Below are 15,566 nucleotides of genomic sequence, written 5' to 3' on the forward strand. Positions count from 1 at the left end.
CCCGCTGCATCGGCACCAGGAGAGCGGGACGCGGCGCGGGCTGGCGGCCTCCAGCGCGGGCTGCGGGATTCCCTGGACGCTGCTGGTTGTGCCGCGAGAGGGCAGCGCTACGCTGGAAACGCGGACGGGAGCGCACGTACCCCAGCCGATGGGGAACCCTCTTCCCGAAACAGGCGCTGCGTTAAAGGAAATAAATATTTCCAGTGTTCAGGGCGCAAACGCTTTGGCTCCACGTGAATAACACAAGCTGTCAAAATAACAGGGCTTATCGCTTCAGATGCTGTGCTGGTAATTGTCTTCGCCTATTTGTCAAACGAATCACTGTTTTAAACTCGCTCCACGCACATGGCGACCTGCACCAGGAGACCTGGAAATGGGGAGGAAAAAGAAGCAAAGAGCGGCAAATAACTGAGGTGGATGGCATTCTTCTCATTCCCAAAGCCTGACAGGCCGATTCTGGATAATGTGGTTTATGCAAAAGTCATTCCGTTCTCCAAGGCATAGTTCAGAAGTTAACTGGAGATGGTTCTGCATCCATTTGAGGGAATGTTAGCAGGGAGTAATGTTATTAATCCCAATTAAAGTTATTTTATAGGCATGGTGGCAATCAAAAGCACCTTTTTCAAGCCTCTGTTTCACTTGCAGATATTCTCAAGACATGACAGTGAATAAAAAAAAAATCGCCTATTTTCTATGGCATCTTTCATTCTGTAAAACCTAAAGTGCTTTCAAAACTATACTACTAAAGTACAAAAATCAACTAAATAACCACTGAAAGGCATCCAAGCTGGAATGTGACGGTGGCTGCAGTGGTTCTCAACACCATTACAGGCAGGAAACAAGGATGAAGACGCCACTAGAACTTAAGGAGCACTTTGGAAAATTGCAAAGACTTTGTCTGAGATATGAGCAAAGGTGATAACACCTTTTACTACTTTAACGAAAAGCCACCATTAAATCTTTCCTTCCCAAAAATTGCTCCTATTCAAAGAGAATAAACCTCTCAGTAAAATAAATAGTAGAATACAAATAGTCCATCTCACTCCTGTGTCCATACACATTATTTTGTAACATCATTTAAACCATTTTTAGAGTTGTGAGACACACATACTCCGCCTTACCTCAGATTATCACTTAAATGAGATGGCTTTGTTTTAGCCATTTCCTGCTCTGCCCTACACCTTGTCTGCAAGCAGTTTGGAATGGGAAGGGATTTGCCTGTGGGTAGTGGTATTGTGGCTCCCTGTGGTGGCTCAGCATCACGATTGCCATTCATTTTGCAGGCAGAGGCCGTGCTGCTGTGCAGGGACTCTCATCCTCCCTCCCATCACAGCTTCCGTGGCTGCATCCACATCCATGTCCCATGGCCCCCCGCTATGCCCAGCAGCAGGAGAGGGGCTCTGTGAGCTTTAGCAGAGTACTTCTTTGTCTCTGTGCTCAGTGTGTTTCTGTGTCCAACTAGTTGTAACTTAGGTCTAGAATATTAATTTCCCTGTTTATTGATAAAAGTCATCAGGAAAAAATTGATTGAAAGGTAATTAGCCATCTCTTTGGTGACATTCTTATATTCACCACCCACAAAACATGATGCAGTGAAAGCTTTGTAAAACATGCCTTTAAAAAAAATTTGAGATAAATGCTACCAGATCAATCACTTGTGGTTGAAACCTGTTGGACACATACCATTGTCTGTTTTTAACATCCCACAGACAGACAGACACGTAGAAGGGGGGAGTGTGCAAAAGATTCATGTCCAGTCTTGCAGACAAGGGCTATTAGGCTGGCTTAGCACATGTAAGTAAGGTGATGTCAACAAACATCCTCCTCCAGATCCACCAGATTCCACTACTGTGGAATGAGTATGTGCTGCTTGTCAGTGCTCCTCTCCAACTGCTCTGAAGACTGAGACATCAGTATTTGATATTAAAACCCTGAAGTAACAATAGGAAGAAGGCAGACCTTATGTAAATTGTCCATGGGGTAGATCCTTAGGAATTTGGAATAGGGCTATTTTTCCAGCAAAAGGTAATAAATGGGCAGAGCTGAGAGCACCTTCCACAAGTGTAGCATGATCCAAAAATTTATATGTTTCCATGGCATAGATCTTCATTCACTGCTTAGCCCAAGTGAGGAAGTTGTAACACGTATCTTCTATCCAGACATAATTTATTTACCTCATTAATCAGTGACTTATTACTGCAGTGCAGAAAGTCACTAGTCCATCAGCTTTTGTTTCAGAAGATGAAAGTCCCTCATAACACACCTGGACGCTTCTATATTCTAATGCAAAGTGCAGAGAAAGATGAACCAAGTAGCACAGAGGGGGCTGGGAGAAATTACAGTGCAAGAGAGCAGATAAAAGTTAGAAAAATGCAGATTGTAAACAAAGACGTTTCTGTTCCCAGGTTGACCAAGTGGCTGCTGCTAAGTCACAGTAACCCTGGGTTGTCACCTTTGAATTTTACTTGTCATTCTGGTATGCAATACAAGAATGTGTGTCATTTCATCATGCTCCTTGCCTGCACAGGTTACATAATTAATTTACTACAACTATAAAAGTAGTTCCTTGTACTAATTGCCTTGTCTGCTGGATGACCAAAGAGGAAGCTGGGTCTTTGAAACAAGATGTTTTTCTTTAGATAAGAAAAGTGAGACATACAAATTCAGGCTATTTTGTCCTTGTCTTATTCCTTCACAATATATGTACAAAGCTTTCCTACTCCTGATAAAATGAGAAGGGCTCGAAAACACCCCAACAGATAGCAGTAGATCACTGACATTTGCTCACTGATGTTCAAATTTAAATGTTTCTCTTTTTTTCTGTTGTTTCCTTAAGAATTAAAAACTGCTACAACACAGTAACAGAAGCCAAGGATACTGGTTGCTCTTCTTCATTATTGTACCAAACGTTGTTATGAGTGAAAGAAATACTATAGCAGGATTCTATTCTCCATACACGAGCACAATCTTCAGGTGGTCAGAAATTTTAGAGATCAAGTCCAGTGGATTGGCAAGTTTCACTAAACCTCCTGTAACTAAAAGTTAGACATTGAGCTGGGAGATGTGTAGGGAAAAATGAGAGAAGTGTCTGGAGTCTTGGCAAGTAACCAGCATGCTGTATATACAATAACACTAGATGGCCGCACAGTCTCTGAGAAACTGCTGTTGTCTGCAAGTTTGATTTTGCAGCTTGTGCACCTGAAATACACGTGGTGAGATGTGTTGATCAGTGGAGTGTGTTTGTGTGCCAGCCCCTCTGTGTTAGTAGACAATCCAGTTCTCTGAGCTGCCAGGCAGAGCTGCAAGATGGGCATTTGCTGACAGCTGGACTTAAGCATCCCGCCAAATAACAGGAATATCACGCTGTGGTGGAGCAGCCTTCCTCCAGATTTGCTTTGTCTCTGTCACCAGGAGAATCATATGTGAAGCAACTCCTGAGACACTAATTTCCAACCTGGCCTTTTGAGAAACTTGATATCCCCATAACTGCCAGGCAAAGGGTGGCGTATGCAGAGGGAGGCAGAGACCTCTGTGGCCATCCAGCTTTAATCAGCCATATTTGTTTGTTTACAAAGACATCTAAATAATACCACCCACCATTCTGTTCGTCAACATCCCAAAGATTTCCAGCATGCAGCTCTCAGGTTTCTAGCTCCTGCTGCAGCATGCAGCCCGGTCCAGACAGAGCAGGATTAGGGTTGTCAGGGAAAAGGATTGACAGTGGGATGTTAGCTTCAGCCGGTAATCAGTTCTCTTGAGGGGCAGGATCCTTCCTTAAAAGATGCTGCAAAAGTGACAAAATAATTACCATATAAGTCTGACAGTTTCAGTGAGCTCTTAAACTGGTGCTTGAATACACAACTTTTATTCATATATTATGTGAAAGATTGCTTGTGTTTTCTCACCCTGACCAGGTCTGGATGTTTCAGCATCTCTGCTTGTAACTGACAATACAACATCTGCTGAGAAATGACTGTTTTATCCAGCTTATCACCTAGTCCAAATCTTTCCAGCATAATTTTTGTCAGCAGTGTGCTCCCTGGCTTACATTTGGGTAACTGTCACAAAATTCCCTTCTAGTTTCTCTGTCCATAATTGTTTGGCTCTTTGCAAAGGTCTGTGGCTGTGCAGCCATGCAGGCACCAAATTCATGCCTAATGAGACCTAATACTTTCTGCTTCAAAATTACACTCTGCTCTCCCTTGACATGTATGCATACTAGTGTCACAGCTTACAACTTCATTTTGAGGCACCCAGGAAGGCACCTAACCATGTTGCACAAAGCTCCTGCCTGGTACATAAATCATCTCTTTCCTTGTGGCTGCAAGAAATTAAAATGTTACAGCTCAGGCAGAGAGGAAAAGCACAGAAATTCTCCTGTGCTTTAGTTTGCTACCTGTCCATCACTCTTGCCGATTCACCAGTGGAGGCTGGAGATCCTAACATTGCTCCAGCAGCAGCCTGTGACCCGCTGGATGCTGGGAATTCACAAACTAAGGGATCTGGAAAAGCTGATCACAGGATGCAGCTTTGCATGTGCTGCACAGCAACCCACAGAGGTGTGAGCTCAGGGAGTCCTCACCTCGGTTTGAACATGCCAACTCCCTGCTTTTCCCTGCCGTCAGAGTCAGCTCTAAGCAGGAATGATTACATTTTTGAGTGTCACATGAGACAAGGACCTCTAAGTCACACTGAAAAAAACCCCACTCCTTGTGAAATTTTTGCTGGCAGGCAAAGGAAGAGCACAAACATCTGTGACCTCAATGTATAGCAAACATGCATGCTGAAATCTTACTACAGGTTGAGAGCACAGAGTGGGGATACACATATGCACAGGCAAACACAGCACTGATGACATGAGAGTGATGGGAGCACCACAATGTTCACAAAACTCTCCATGGGTAATAAATCAGCTCCTTCTGCGGGTTTTGATCACAGGGATGCAGCTGGATCCAATGGCAGCTGGTTTGCATGAGGCAGTCAGTCTTGCCTTTGGTGACTCCTTCAGAACTGGGCTAGCTACAGTACTTATCACCAGCTAATGTTTTTGACTCATTTCATCGTCATTACAAATATCAGGAAATGCTGCACAATTAGCAAACCTATGGTTTAACCCCAGCAAACAGGAGGGCCAGATTCACATTGCCTTCTCAAAGGTTTCTAGAACCACAGCCATGATAGTGAGGGATTTGTCAGTGCCATTAAGATTGTTTTTTTTTCCAGGGATGGTCACCCACCATTAATGAGCTTAGATTGTCTCCAGGGGAATCTACTTGGTACAAGGGTTGCCTGCAATTGTACTAACTAATGTGATTTGTGTTTTGCAATATGGGATCCAAAATTCACTTAGTTCACAGCATGCAGACAGTAAAGTTACTATCTCATTTAAAATCCCATTCCTTCTGATTCCTCCATGCTTAGTTTTTGCTGACTCATAAGCAACCTCCACTCTGCAAGAGTATGTTGATCTTCAGCAATAGGCAACAGCAGACACAGACACAGAGTCTCCAGCCTGGTAAGTCTAGCATGTGTCAGAGATGTAGGATCAAGTAACCACAATGGCTCCCTGCAGCCTTGGTGGGGTGGAGAGCCCAGCCCTTAGTACATGCTTTTAGCATATCTGCTGAGAAGTGAAACTGCCTTCCCTCACACTCACCACAGCACAAAGGTATTCTGAATCCTACAAAAGGCATGCCAAAAAAAAAAAAAAAATCCACCAACGAGAAAATGAAGAATGCGTGTAATGTGTGTATCTGGTCCGTTGCACTCAAAGGGGGAGATTATTAATCACCAGCAAGGGAGGATGACTGTAGATGGCAAGTCAGCATCTCTAAGTATTTTGTTTTTCCTCCCCATATCCCTTTCTCCTTTTAAAATGATTTCTAAGAGATTGTTTACAGTGGAGTCCCCTCTGCATGCTTTGGCATCTTGTCTGAAGTCAGTAAGTCACATTCCTTCTGCCAGCATTCAGAAAACAGAGCCTACCTTAAAGACAAACCAAGAAGTACAGTGTTTCAGGAGTAGCTGTAGGTGAAGCCTTGGAGAGGGACTGTGATAGCCCATTAAGGGCAAGCGAATGGAATCCCAGCCTCATTGAACCCACTGAGTATTTTTGCCCCATCAGAGTATATTCTTTCCTCACCAAATTTCTGTCAAAATTCTCAGGATTTCGCCAGAATTTTTTTGCACCTCTGGAGTCTGCTGTTGTTAAAAGCTTCTGCTGTGATCCACAGTCCAGGAATGAATGACTCAACATAAGAGATGAGCAGAAGACAAGCCATGGTAAGTGGTGGCCTAGTGATGCTCTGCTTTTTTAACCCCCAAATTGTAGAAAGTATTACAGTACAAGCTGCATATGAAAACAACACAGGATAAACTACCAGACCTATGCTGGTGAGATACTGCACTTGGATTTAAATGTAAAACTGAAGTTTTTATGCAACTACAGTCATGAAGAGTCACGTAGTATTCACTGAATAATGGAGTTGTTAATGTTTGCACCCAGACAAAATTCTTACTCAGATCAGTTCCTGCCCCCAGTTCCTCCAGTTTCAGTTGAGCACACTCTTTTCCATTTTGTTTTAAACTCTTGACTGGAAGTGAGGTATTTCCTTTAATAGTGTTATATTGAGACCAAGACGTATGTAATTTATAAGGAATTCCAGATTCACAGGGAAACACTATAAAAGTGTGAAAGAGCAGTCTTTTCTTCTTTCTTTTAGGTAAGAGAAGAGGCTAAACCCACTAAGCTTCTTTCAGAAGATTTCATGCCGTAGTTTTGATCCTGAATGGGCAGAGATACTAATAAAGCCAGTGATTTTCCTCTAAAAGAAAGTTTTTAAGTGGTTTTGATGAGAAGTGTACATACAGCTGGTTCTCTGGTACAAGCCTGTTCTTTAACCTTAGTCCTGTGTACATGGGGAGAACACCCACGTACATCTAATTAATACAGACATTGCAGAAGGGGGTGGTGCTGGGTAAGAGGTGGTCCACTATAGATCAAGGGAGCTCACCCTCTGTGGTGCATCCTAGGGTGCTGTGCAATGTAACACAGGCACTGCAGGGCTAGCCAGGGCTAGAACTGACCTTTCTTTCTTCCAGAAACACTAAATATTGGCCCTAGGACCTAAGCAGGAATAACCAGGGACACTACTGGGCAAGTGCAGCTTATCAGTCACTGTAGAAGCGCTTGTGTGGCAGCAACACCACATCAGTAAATCTGGCTTACAGCAAAAAGACAAAGAAATCTGAGCACTGGGGACTGACATAAGTAGGTGCCAGTAGGAGGGTTCAGGACATGATGTGCAAACTATTTGCAGAGACATGTTTCTGGTGTTCTGAGTCCATAAATAATGTTTACGAAAAGGTATTAGGTACCTTCCCCAAGGGCTGCTGGAAAAAAGGAATAAACAGACCAGAAGGAGCTTAGGCACATTCCAGTTTGGGGAGGAGAAAGAGGCTGCAAAGACAACTCTAGCAGGCTTACTATGGTACCTTTATGAAACATTTGCCTTTTTTACCCAGAGGGCAGGGGTGAGAGAAATATGATTCCTTGCTTTGACAACAGTGGAGATCGAATGCTGTATCTGGGTGGACTGCACTCTCTTGTCTTGGAGCCACTCCTGCAAAGGTGTCCTAAGCCAGACTGACAGCAGCCAGAGGGGTTTCTGGCAGCTGCTCGTATCCCAGAGAAATGGCAGGTATATGAACCGGTCTCATCAAACTTGGGGAAAAGCTGGAATGAGGAAAATACTTGGATTTGCACAAACAAATCTTGCCTTGCTCCATTCTTATTTACAAGGTTGATCCAGGACAAAATATCACCTCTTCAACCCAAACAAAGCAGCACCATGCAGAGAGCACAGCAAGTCTGCTGATATCCTTGCTGTGATCTCACTGGGGCTTCGAAGTGCACTCACAGTTTAAAGAAATGGATTGAGATGATTAAAGAGAATTATCTTTGCTTTACCCTCATATGCTTAGTAAACTCCCATGAAAATTTAGCAAACTCCCCCTGCTGCTTCCCCAAATGTCTGTGCCTCAGGCCCAAACTCAGTTATTCCTTTAATCCTGTACAGGAGATCCAAGATCAAAGTTGGTGGGACTTTGTTTCGTCGAAGCTATTCCCAGCACCATCCCTGGAATTCAGACAGCTGCTGGTTTTCATTCCCCAGCCATGGGCTTGCCAGATCTGACACTTCACAGTGTTAACCCTTGGTTTTGGCAGGAATTTTGAACTGGGGTCTTGTTTCCTGAAAACTCCCCTGCTCTGTGGCAGATGACTCACCTTCACTGTGGTGCCCCATGGGAATGAATTACTTGCTTCATGGGTACCAAAATTCCAGTGCAAAGGAAGGGACCCCCATGGAATCTAGGACCCTCTGCGATGGAAGGTGATCTCTAACTATCCATTATATTATCCCTGGGAGAGGGGGAAAAGAATGAAAACATGAAACATTTCCCGGAAAAAAACAAGACCAGCCCTGTATTTAATCAAAACATTTTGTTTTGTTCCACTTGTAATTATTTCCATCCAATGAAAAAATACCTTAACAAAAAAAAATAACAGTTCCCTTCCATGGACAAGCAAAATAAGAAGTCATGTCACTTCCTGTACAATGCTACAGTGAAGGTGACATATTTTAATGCTGTGTTGAAATTGTCTTTACTTGTATTGCAGTAATACTGAACACATCAATTTTTAGGGTAAATTATCTAATTTCAGTGTTTGTTAGGGCAGTGCTGAGAAAACCCAAGATCTGTGGGGAAAAAAGCTGAAGTGACACTTCATTTCCCCTGAAAGTCATGAGAATGTGAATATGACTGCTGATTATATGCACATGATTGACTAGGGCAGAGGTTCCAAAAACATGAAGACTAACCTGAGAGCCCATGGAATTATTGCCATTGCCAGCTATGCTGGTACCTTGTTTTTTTTTTTTTTTTTTTTTTTTTTTTTGTTTTTTTTTTTTTTTTTTTTTTTTTGTTTTTTTTTTTTTTTTTTTTTTTTTTTTAAATTATTATTATTATTATTATTTTTTAATTGGAAACCCTAGTTTTATAGCAGAAAGCGGTAAACAGGGAAAAAAAAAATACCCATTCTTGTACTCCTACATTTAAATGACTGTCTCATAATCAAGACAATAAACTGCAGGTTACAGCTTATTGAGATCCCATGGCAGGCAAAGGCTCTCTGTGTGATTGCCCTAATTATCGTGTTCCTAAAGAAGGTAACAGTTTATGCAGGTTTACTACAACGCTTGACTACTCTCCCTTCCCTGAGCCTCAGGTACCTGAACTTTGTGTTCCCCACAGAAAAGTGGAAATAACCTTGGAGACTTCTTCAAAACTGCTTAAAAAACACATTGAGATCTACTGGTGAAACAGCAGTAGAAAAACACTGTCGCTTCCCTATGCTGGGATACTTTTTCCCAGAGCACTCAGACATTCAGCGTCAGGGTTGCATTTTCCTGCCTAGAACAGGCCAACCGTTTTCTCCTTAATACCGGCTGACTTCAGTGCCCAGGTGAAAAGGGGCCTGTAAATCATGGACATCGCTATTTGTTTTTAAATTATTTTTCACCCAAGAACATTATGCTGGTTTCTGCACTGTCTTGGTGTACATCCTGCTTCCTAGCACTATCTCTGCACCTCACCCATCCAACTCAACAGGTATGTTTTCATACCCTCCAGCAACAGATACTTTGTGGAGGAGCTAGCGTCTGCCAAGTGTGGTTTAATACTAATTAATTCAGGCTCTTTGCCATTTTCTCCTCCGACTCAAAACCAACAGCACAGCAATCACATATATTTTTCAGCAGCACATTGTCTGACTGAATCAAAATATGTCACTGAGCTCCATCTGTATGGCCCTTTGCTGCAGCACAAACAGAATTCAGCTGCCTGCTTCTCAGACAGGTGTGACATTTCAGGACCCACCTGACACTGACTTAAACCCCTGTTAGTGTGTTTTGTGGCCAGAGAGCATGGCTAGTTTGTAAGTGATGGGAAGTCAGCATCTGTTCTGAGGAAAAGGGTGGTTTTGAAAAGGTAGAGGTTGCCCAAGATGTGCCTACTCAGCGCAGGAAGAGATGTCTGGGAAGCACCACCGTAAGAATCAGGAGGCTGGTCTGCTGGCTGGCTTGTGGGATGGATGGAGAACAGGGATTAAAGCTCTCCCTTGCAGGAGGCCAGCATCTTGGTAACAGAGGAGGGAAGATTATTCTTTTATTTTTGTGAGAAGAAATCAGGGTGCCTAAGTCTTCACCAAAATACCAGGATGAAATCACAAATTTTATCTGAGGTATTTAATCCTGCTGGTACCAAACCTCATATTACTCATGGAGAGCTCCACCTTCTCCTCCCTCTGCGTACTACTGACATTGCAAAATCTTCTGCTAACCACAATTCTTTCCACATAATATTTTCTGTGCCAACAGAGAAGTCTGATCTACTCTGGGAGGTCAGCACCATCCTTCTAGAGCTTTCAGCTACAAGTATGATGGCTTGCAAGAATCCAACATTTAAAACTGATCAATTAACCATAAAAGTTTCTATCTATGACAAAGAACATCCTACTACTAACTAGAACTGTCTACCTTGTCTAGCTTTGTCTTATTACCCCCCTTTCTCCACCCATGGCTTTTAAGATTACCTCTCTTTCTCCTAGAACTTTCTCAAAGTATTAATGAGCTACACAATCCAAATCTTGTGCTGGGATAGCGAGTGAGTTGCAAACTCATACATATATGTGCTATGATGGATTTTCTCTAATTGCCTTTTTCTGATTTCTGATGGTTGTGAGTCATTGCAAGCAGGAATTTGTATAGCCAGAAAGGTTAAATATAAATATATCAATCTATTGTCCACCAATAAAAACTATTCTATGAAAAGAAATTACAGGGATGTTCAGAGTTAAGGAATATTTCTATTCCAAGTGGACAAACATGTAAGGCTACCTGCAAGTCTTGCTGATAAGAATGTGCAGACACTTGGGTTAGTGCTGGAGCCAGGAACATTAAACCAAATCTGATGCAGAGTGAGGGTGCACTGCTGTGGCAGCTCTGCCCTCAGCATTCAGGAACAACCAGGCCAGCCAGTGCAGCTCAGCAGCTTCCCAGCAGAGCCACTTGTGATCCCCTGATGCTGTGGAATTACACTGTTCCACCTTTTCAAAAAGCAAGAGTTCTCCATTAAAAAACAAACAAACAAACAAACAAAAAACAACAACAACAAAACACCTCTAAAAAAATCCTCTACAGTATGATCCTGCATATCTGTCTTCACAGGAATATCCACAGAAGCTTAGGGATTTCCATTGACTTTCATCTTTGCTCGGGCCAAGTCACCTACAAATACAAGGACAATTCCAACAAAGTCTTGCTGTTTCTGAGGTTCCTGGAGACCAAGGATGAGTGACTGCTGGCAGCAGACTGTCCCCCATTCCCACCATCAGGGACAGGTGAAAGGACACTAGTGAGGGTATCTGCTTCATCCATAAGAGTAACAGGGATAGCCCTAAGTACAGCAGTTCCCTGATGTTTCAGCTGGAGGTCCCAAACCTGCCTTCAGCCTGGGGAAACAGGGAGACGGTGGAAAGGGGCACTCCTGGCTTCCCACACCTCCTCCTTTTCCCTGCTCATTCCCTTACCGAATCCTCCCCCAGTCTTATCACATTCCCTCCATTCCTCTCATCACCCTCTGTGCTTGCCTCTGAAATGCTGAGCCTGTGCTGCTGCCGTCCACTGGCTTCCAGATCCCGTCTCTCAGACCTGTGCCATGGGGTTCCCGGCCACTGCAGTGAGAGGGGTGGGGGAACCCTCACCTCCCACTTATTGTCTTCTGCCACAGCTCTAAAAAGATATGTATTCACTCCTGATCCACCTCTGCTCCTGACAGTACCACACAAACCCCCTTTCTTTTTGATGCTATTTACAATAACTCAGTTTCCATAAAATCTCCTCCTTTTATTCCTCACTGAAGCCTCTTATCTTATCTTGCAAACCTGACTTGACATCAGGCAGTTTGGTGTTTATATGAAAAAAGGGTTTGGCTTTTAAAACAGTTCAGCAGCCACAACAGAACTAGGTCTTCAGAATAGCTTAGCCTGCATTTTTGGGCACTAAAATGAGAAGCCAGCTTTTTCCAAGAGGGCTCTTTGTAATGAAGGGCGTGCTTTGAAAATATTACTTTAAAAATCCCTAAAACAGTTAGATATGGAGCTTTTGCTGAAAAGTCAGACTAGTCAGTCAGTCTAGCTTGGTGTCTCCCCGGCAGCCAAGCTCACCTGCAGCCTTCTGCAGCTCTCATGAGCCCTTCCCTGATCTCCTGCTGCCTCCTGAGCCTGCACAATGCAGGTTTTCAGGCCAAGGGTAAGGCTGGCCCCTGCTAATTTCCCAAGACTGGAACTTGATTGATTCAGTTTGCAAACTTAGGACAATACTTTGTTATGTCTTTGCCTGTTGCTTTACATTGAAACTATCTTGGGAGCAAGCAAATTGTGCTACCAGACTTTAATTCACCAAGTTTCAAAGCTGGGTCATCTGGAGGTCAGGATTTTTTTTTGTTTAGTTTTGTGTTTTTTTTTTTTTTTTTTTTGTTTTGTTTTGGTTTTTTTTTTTATCTTTAAAAGCATTACCAAGAGCTCTGGGAAAGGTATCAGCAAAAACTCTCTTTATACAAAACCACAAAAAATACAAATGCCCATTATTTTTACTTGGCATGGAAAGTTGTGTGTCAGTTCAATTGTATTGGCTTTCAAAAAGAATAATTGTGCAGTGACTGTTCTGGTGTACTGCAGTTTGGTGACATCTGTCCTCCATCCCATGAGTCGGAACACCGCAAAGTCATGAAATGATCTATCACAAACCTCCTGTTATTTCAGGATACGGAAATATCGCCCAAGCGCTGTATATAGACTACGGATTCATCATGAGCCAACCTGGAAATTTCAGTCTGAGCAGCAGTCTTAAATTAGTAAGTGCAGGGAAGTCTGCAGTAAAACAGCAGACTGTCTCCAGTCATCCCACACTAAACAAGCATACAAACAGAAGTAGAATTTTATAGATAAAAGCACAAATAGCACAGCTAAGATAAAAATCACAAAGCTCCCAACCCCTGAAAGTCCTGGAGAGTATTTAATTTTTTACAGTGCTCTTAGATCAGATCTGAACAGAGGGAATATGAATATATCACTGGCATTTTCTCATCTGGACCTAGAAGTGCCCTGCTTTGGGGTTGGTTTGGAAAAGAAGAAATGTCTCTTTATGACAAACTTACTATAGTTACTTTGGGAAGCCATGGTCCCTTATTGCTCATAGAAACAGTTTAATACAGATTTGCAACTTTAACATTGAAGCAGCTTTACAAAAGGGAAACAGTTTTTCCCCCCCTTTTCTCAGCTAGGGAGATGAAAAGAAAAGAACACTGGAGCAATGTGCTGAGGAGGGAGAGCACCTCAGTGCTGGTGCTGTATCTGAGCTCCTGTGCCCATTGTGTCACATGAAAAGGTGCCAGATGTGGGGACACACAGCAGCAGTCACCTGGTGCTGCACACAGTCATACACAGACTGATGTAAGATCCACAGTCACGTTACCAACCTCAGTGCACAAACAGTGGAGCCACAGATATCCTCCGGGATGTCCAGAGGAAATACACACCCAAGAACTGGATATCAGAGTTGTACACAAATGGAAGAGCATCGATTTGGCTTCAGCAAGAGATTTTTTAAATAACAGGTTTTCAGAAACACATGCGATTTATCAAGTATGTCCTGAGGTCATCCAGACAGGTCCTTGACTACTGAACCTATCTGCTCATCAAGGACAGTTGTTTTCAACATTTTTCAGCCTGGGAAGCCCCTGTATACTTTACCAGTGGAGGTCAGGTCTCAAGTAGTATATTTAAATATGCAAACAGCCTGCTTTCCTCAGTTACTCCTCTCCAGGACTGGAGCAGCCAGACCCACAGGAACTGACAACTACTGCTCAAGGCCAAGCTTACAGTATCTTTTTTTAGTAAGATCCAATGTGGCAACTCTTGGAGCTTAGTGATTCTTCTGAATCCTGGGACAAGTGAGCTCCATCATTTCACTGAATGGGGGAAATCCAGGCTCACATACTGCATGTCAACAATGCTCTGTTCCCACTTTCTTTTAGAAGGTGTACAACAATGTATACCCCCTCTAAGCAGGAAATGGTAAATTCTGTAATCAAACTGTGAAAGTGCAATTATGAGTGCAATTAAGGTGAAATATAGCTCTATTGAAGTTGGTGGGAGTTTTATTATTAACTAAAGTTTCACCCCTGTGTTTCGGATGGATAGTTATCCTGTTCAAGCAAAGAAGCCATTATTTAATCAAAATGACATTATAATGCAGTATTACTATAATATTCAAACATTCAGGACATGTTTACTTTAATCAGTTCCAATTAAATTGTTATACAGGAAAAAGATTTAGTTCTCCTGGTGAGTGCACATATATACAGGGGAAAAGCAATGCAAATTGTCCAGGATCTCGTTAAGTGCTATTTGTACTTTTTAAACTGGTGATGTTTTAGAAAGTCACATCTAACTCTTCTGTTCTACTCCACTGAAATGGATTGTCCTAAAATGAGAGTGAGCATTTCCAAACTAAAGCAACTGCAGCATTTACAGTGATGCAGTGTTTGCCACAAGGTAGATGAAGCTGTGGTTGATAAACCCTCAGCCCTGTTAATTGCAAGGTTTAAGCAGCATTTTCACAGCCATTAAAAGCAAAGAAGCAAAGAGGCTGAGGGATGTTGTGGATACTCTCACACCCCATCTGTGGGCCATGATACAGTGTTGGCACATGCCTGGCAGACCCTGCCCAGCCTGGCTTCTTCCCTGCAACAGATCAAGAGAGAGTGCAGGGAACCCATTTTTCTGCACTGGGCAGAGTCATGATGGGGATAGAAAACCAGGTCAAGCCCAGGCCTGGCTGGAGCTTTGCAAGCCTGCCAACACCTCAGAGAGTGAAAAGGGAGGCCAGGGTCCACAACAGCTCTCTTTTGAGTTCCTCCTCATCACCTTTTTACACAATTTCATGGTTGAAAACTCCTCGACCCTTCCCTCATATCTTCTTTCTTTTTTGTCACGGTCCCTTGAATTACTATCTAGTTTTACAAGTCTCCTCATGACAAAGCAGAACATGAAAGTATCCTGCCCTCCAGAGTGACTCTGATTATGACTTGTCCTTTGTCAGGGCCACAAAAGCAACCCACTGGCACCCCCAGGACACCAGGGTCCCAGCAGAAGAGTAAGGCACCTCCTTGTCACACCCAGCTCAACTTGCTTGCTTGCTTCCTTCCTTTTTGCCACTGGTCCTCAAGCACCTCTACTACTTTTCCTGGTAGTCACCAGCTCTCCAGCATCACTCCTCTCTCTTCCTCCACTCACACTTGACTGCCTCCCCAGTGTATGGCACCAGGTGCTCACCACTGCTCTGCTGCCCATCACATCCTAAACCAGGCACCATCCTCTCTTGGCTGAGACCTGCTGCATACTGTCTCAGACACCTGACCTAAAACCACTGGTGGAGAAGGGT

Source organism: Hirundo rustica, chromosome 8 (assembly GCF_015227805.2).
Source record: "Hirundo rustica isolate bHirRus1 chromosome 8, bHirRus1.pri.v3, whole genome shotgun sequence".
Lineage (NCBI taxonomy): Eukaryota > Metazoa > Chordata > Aves > Passeriformes > Hirundinidae > Hirundo > Hirundo rustica.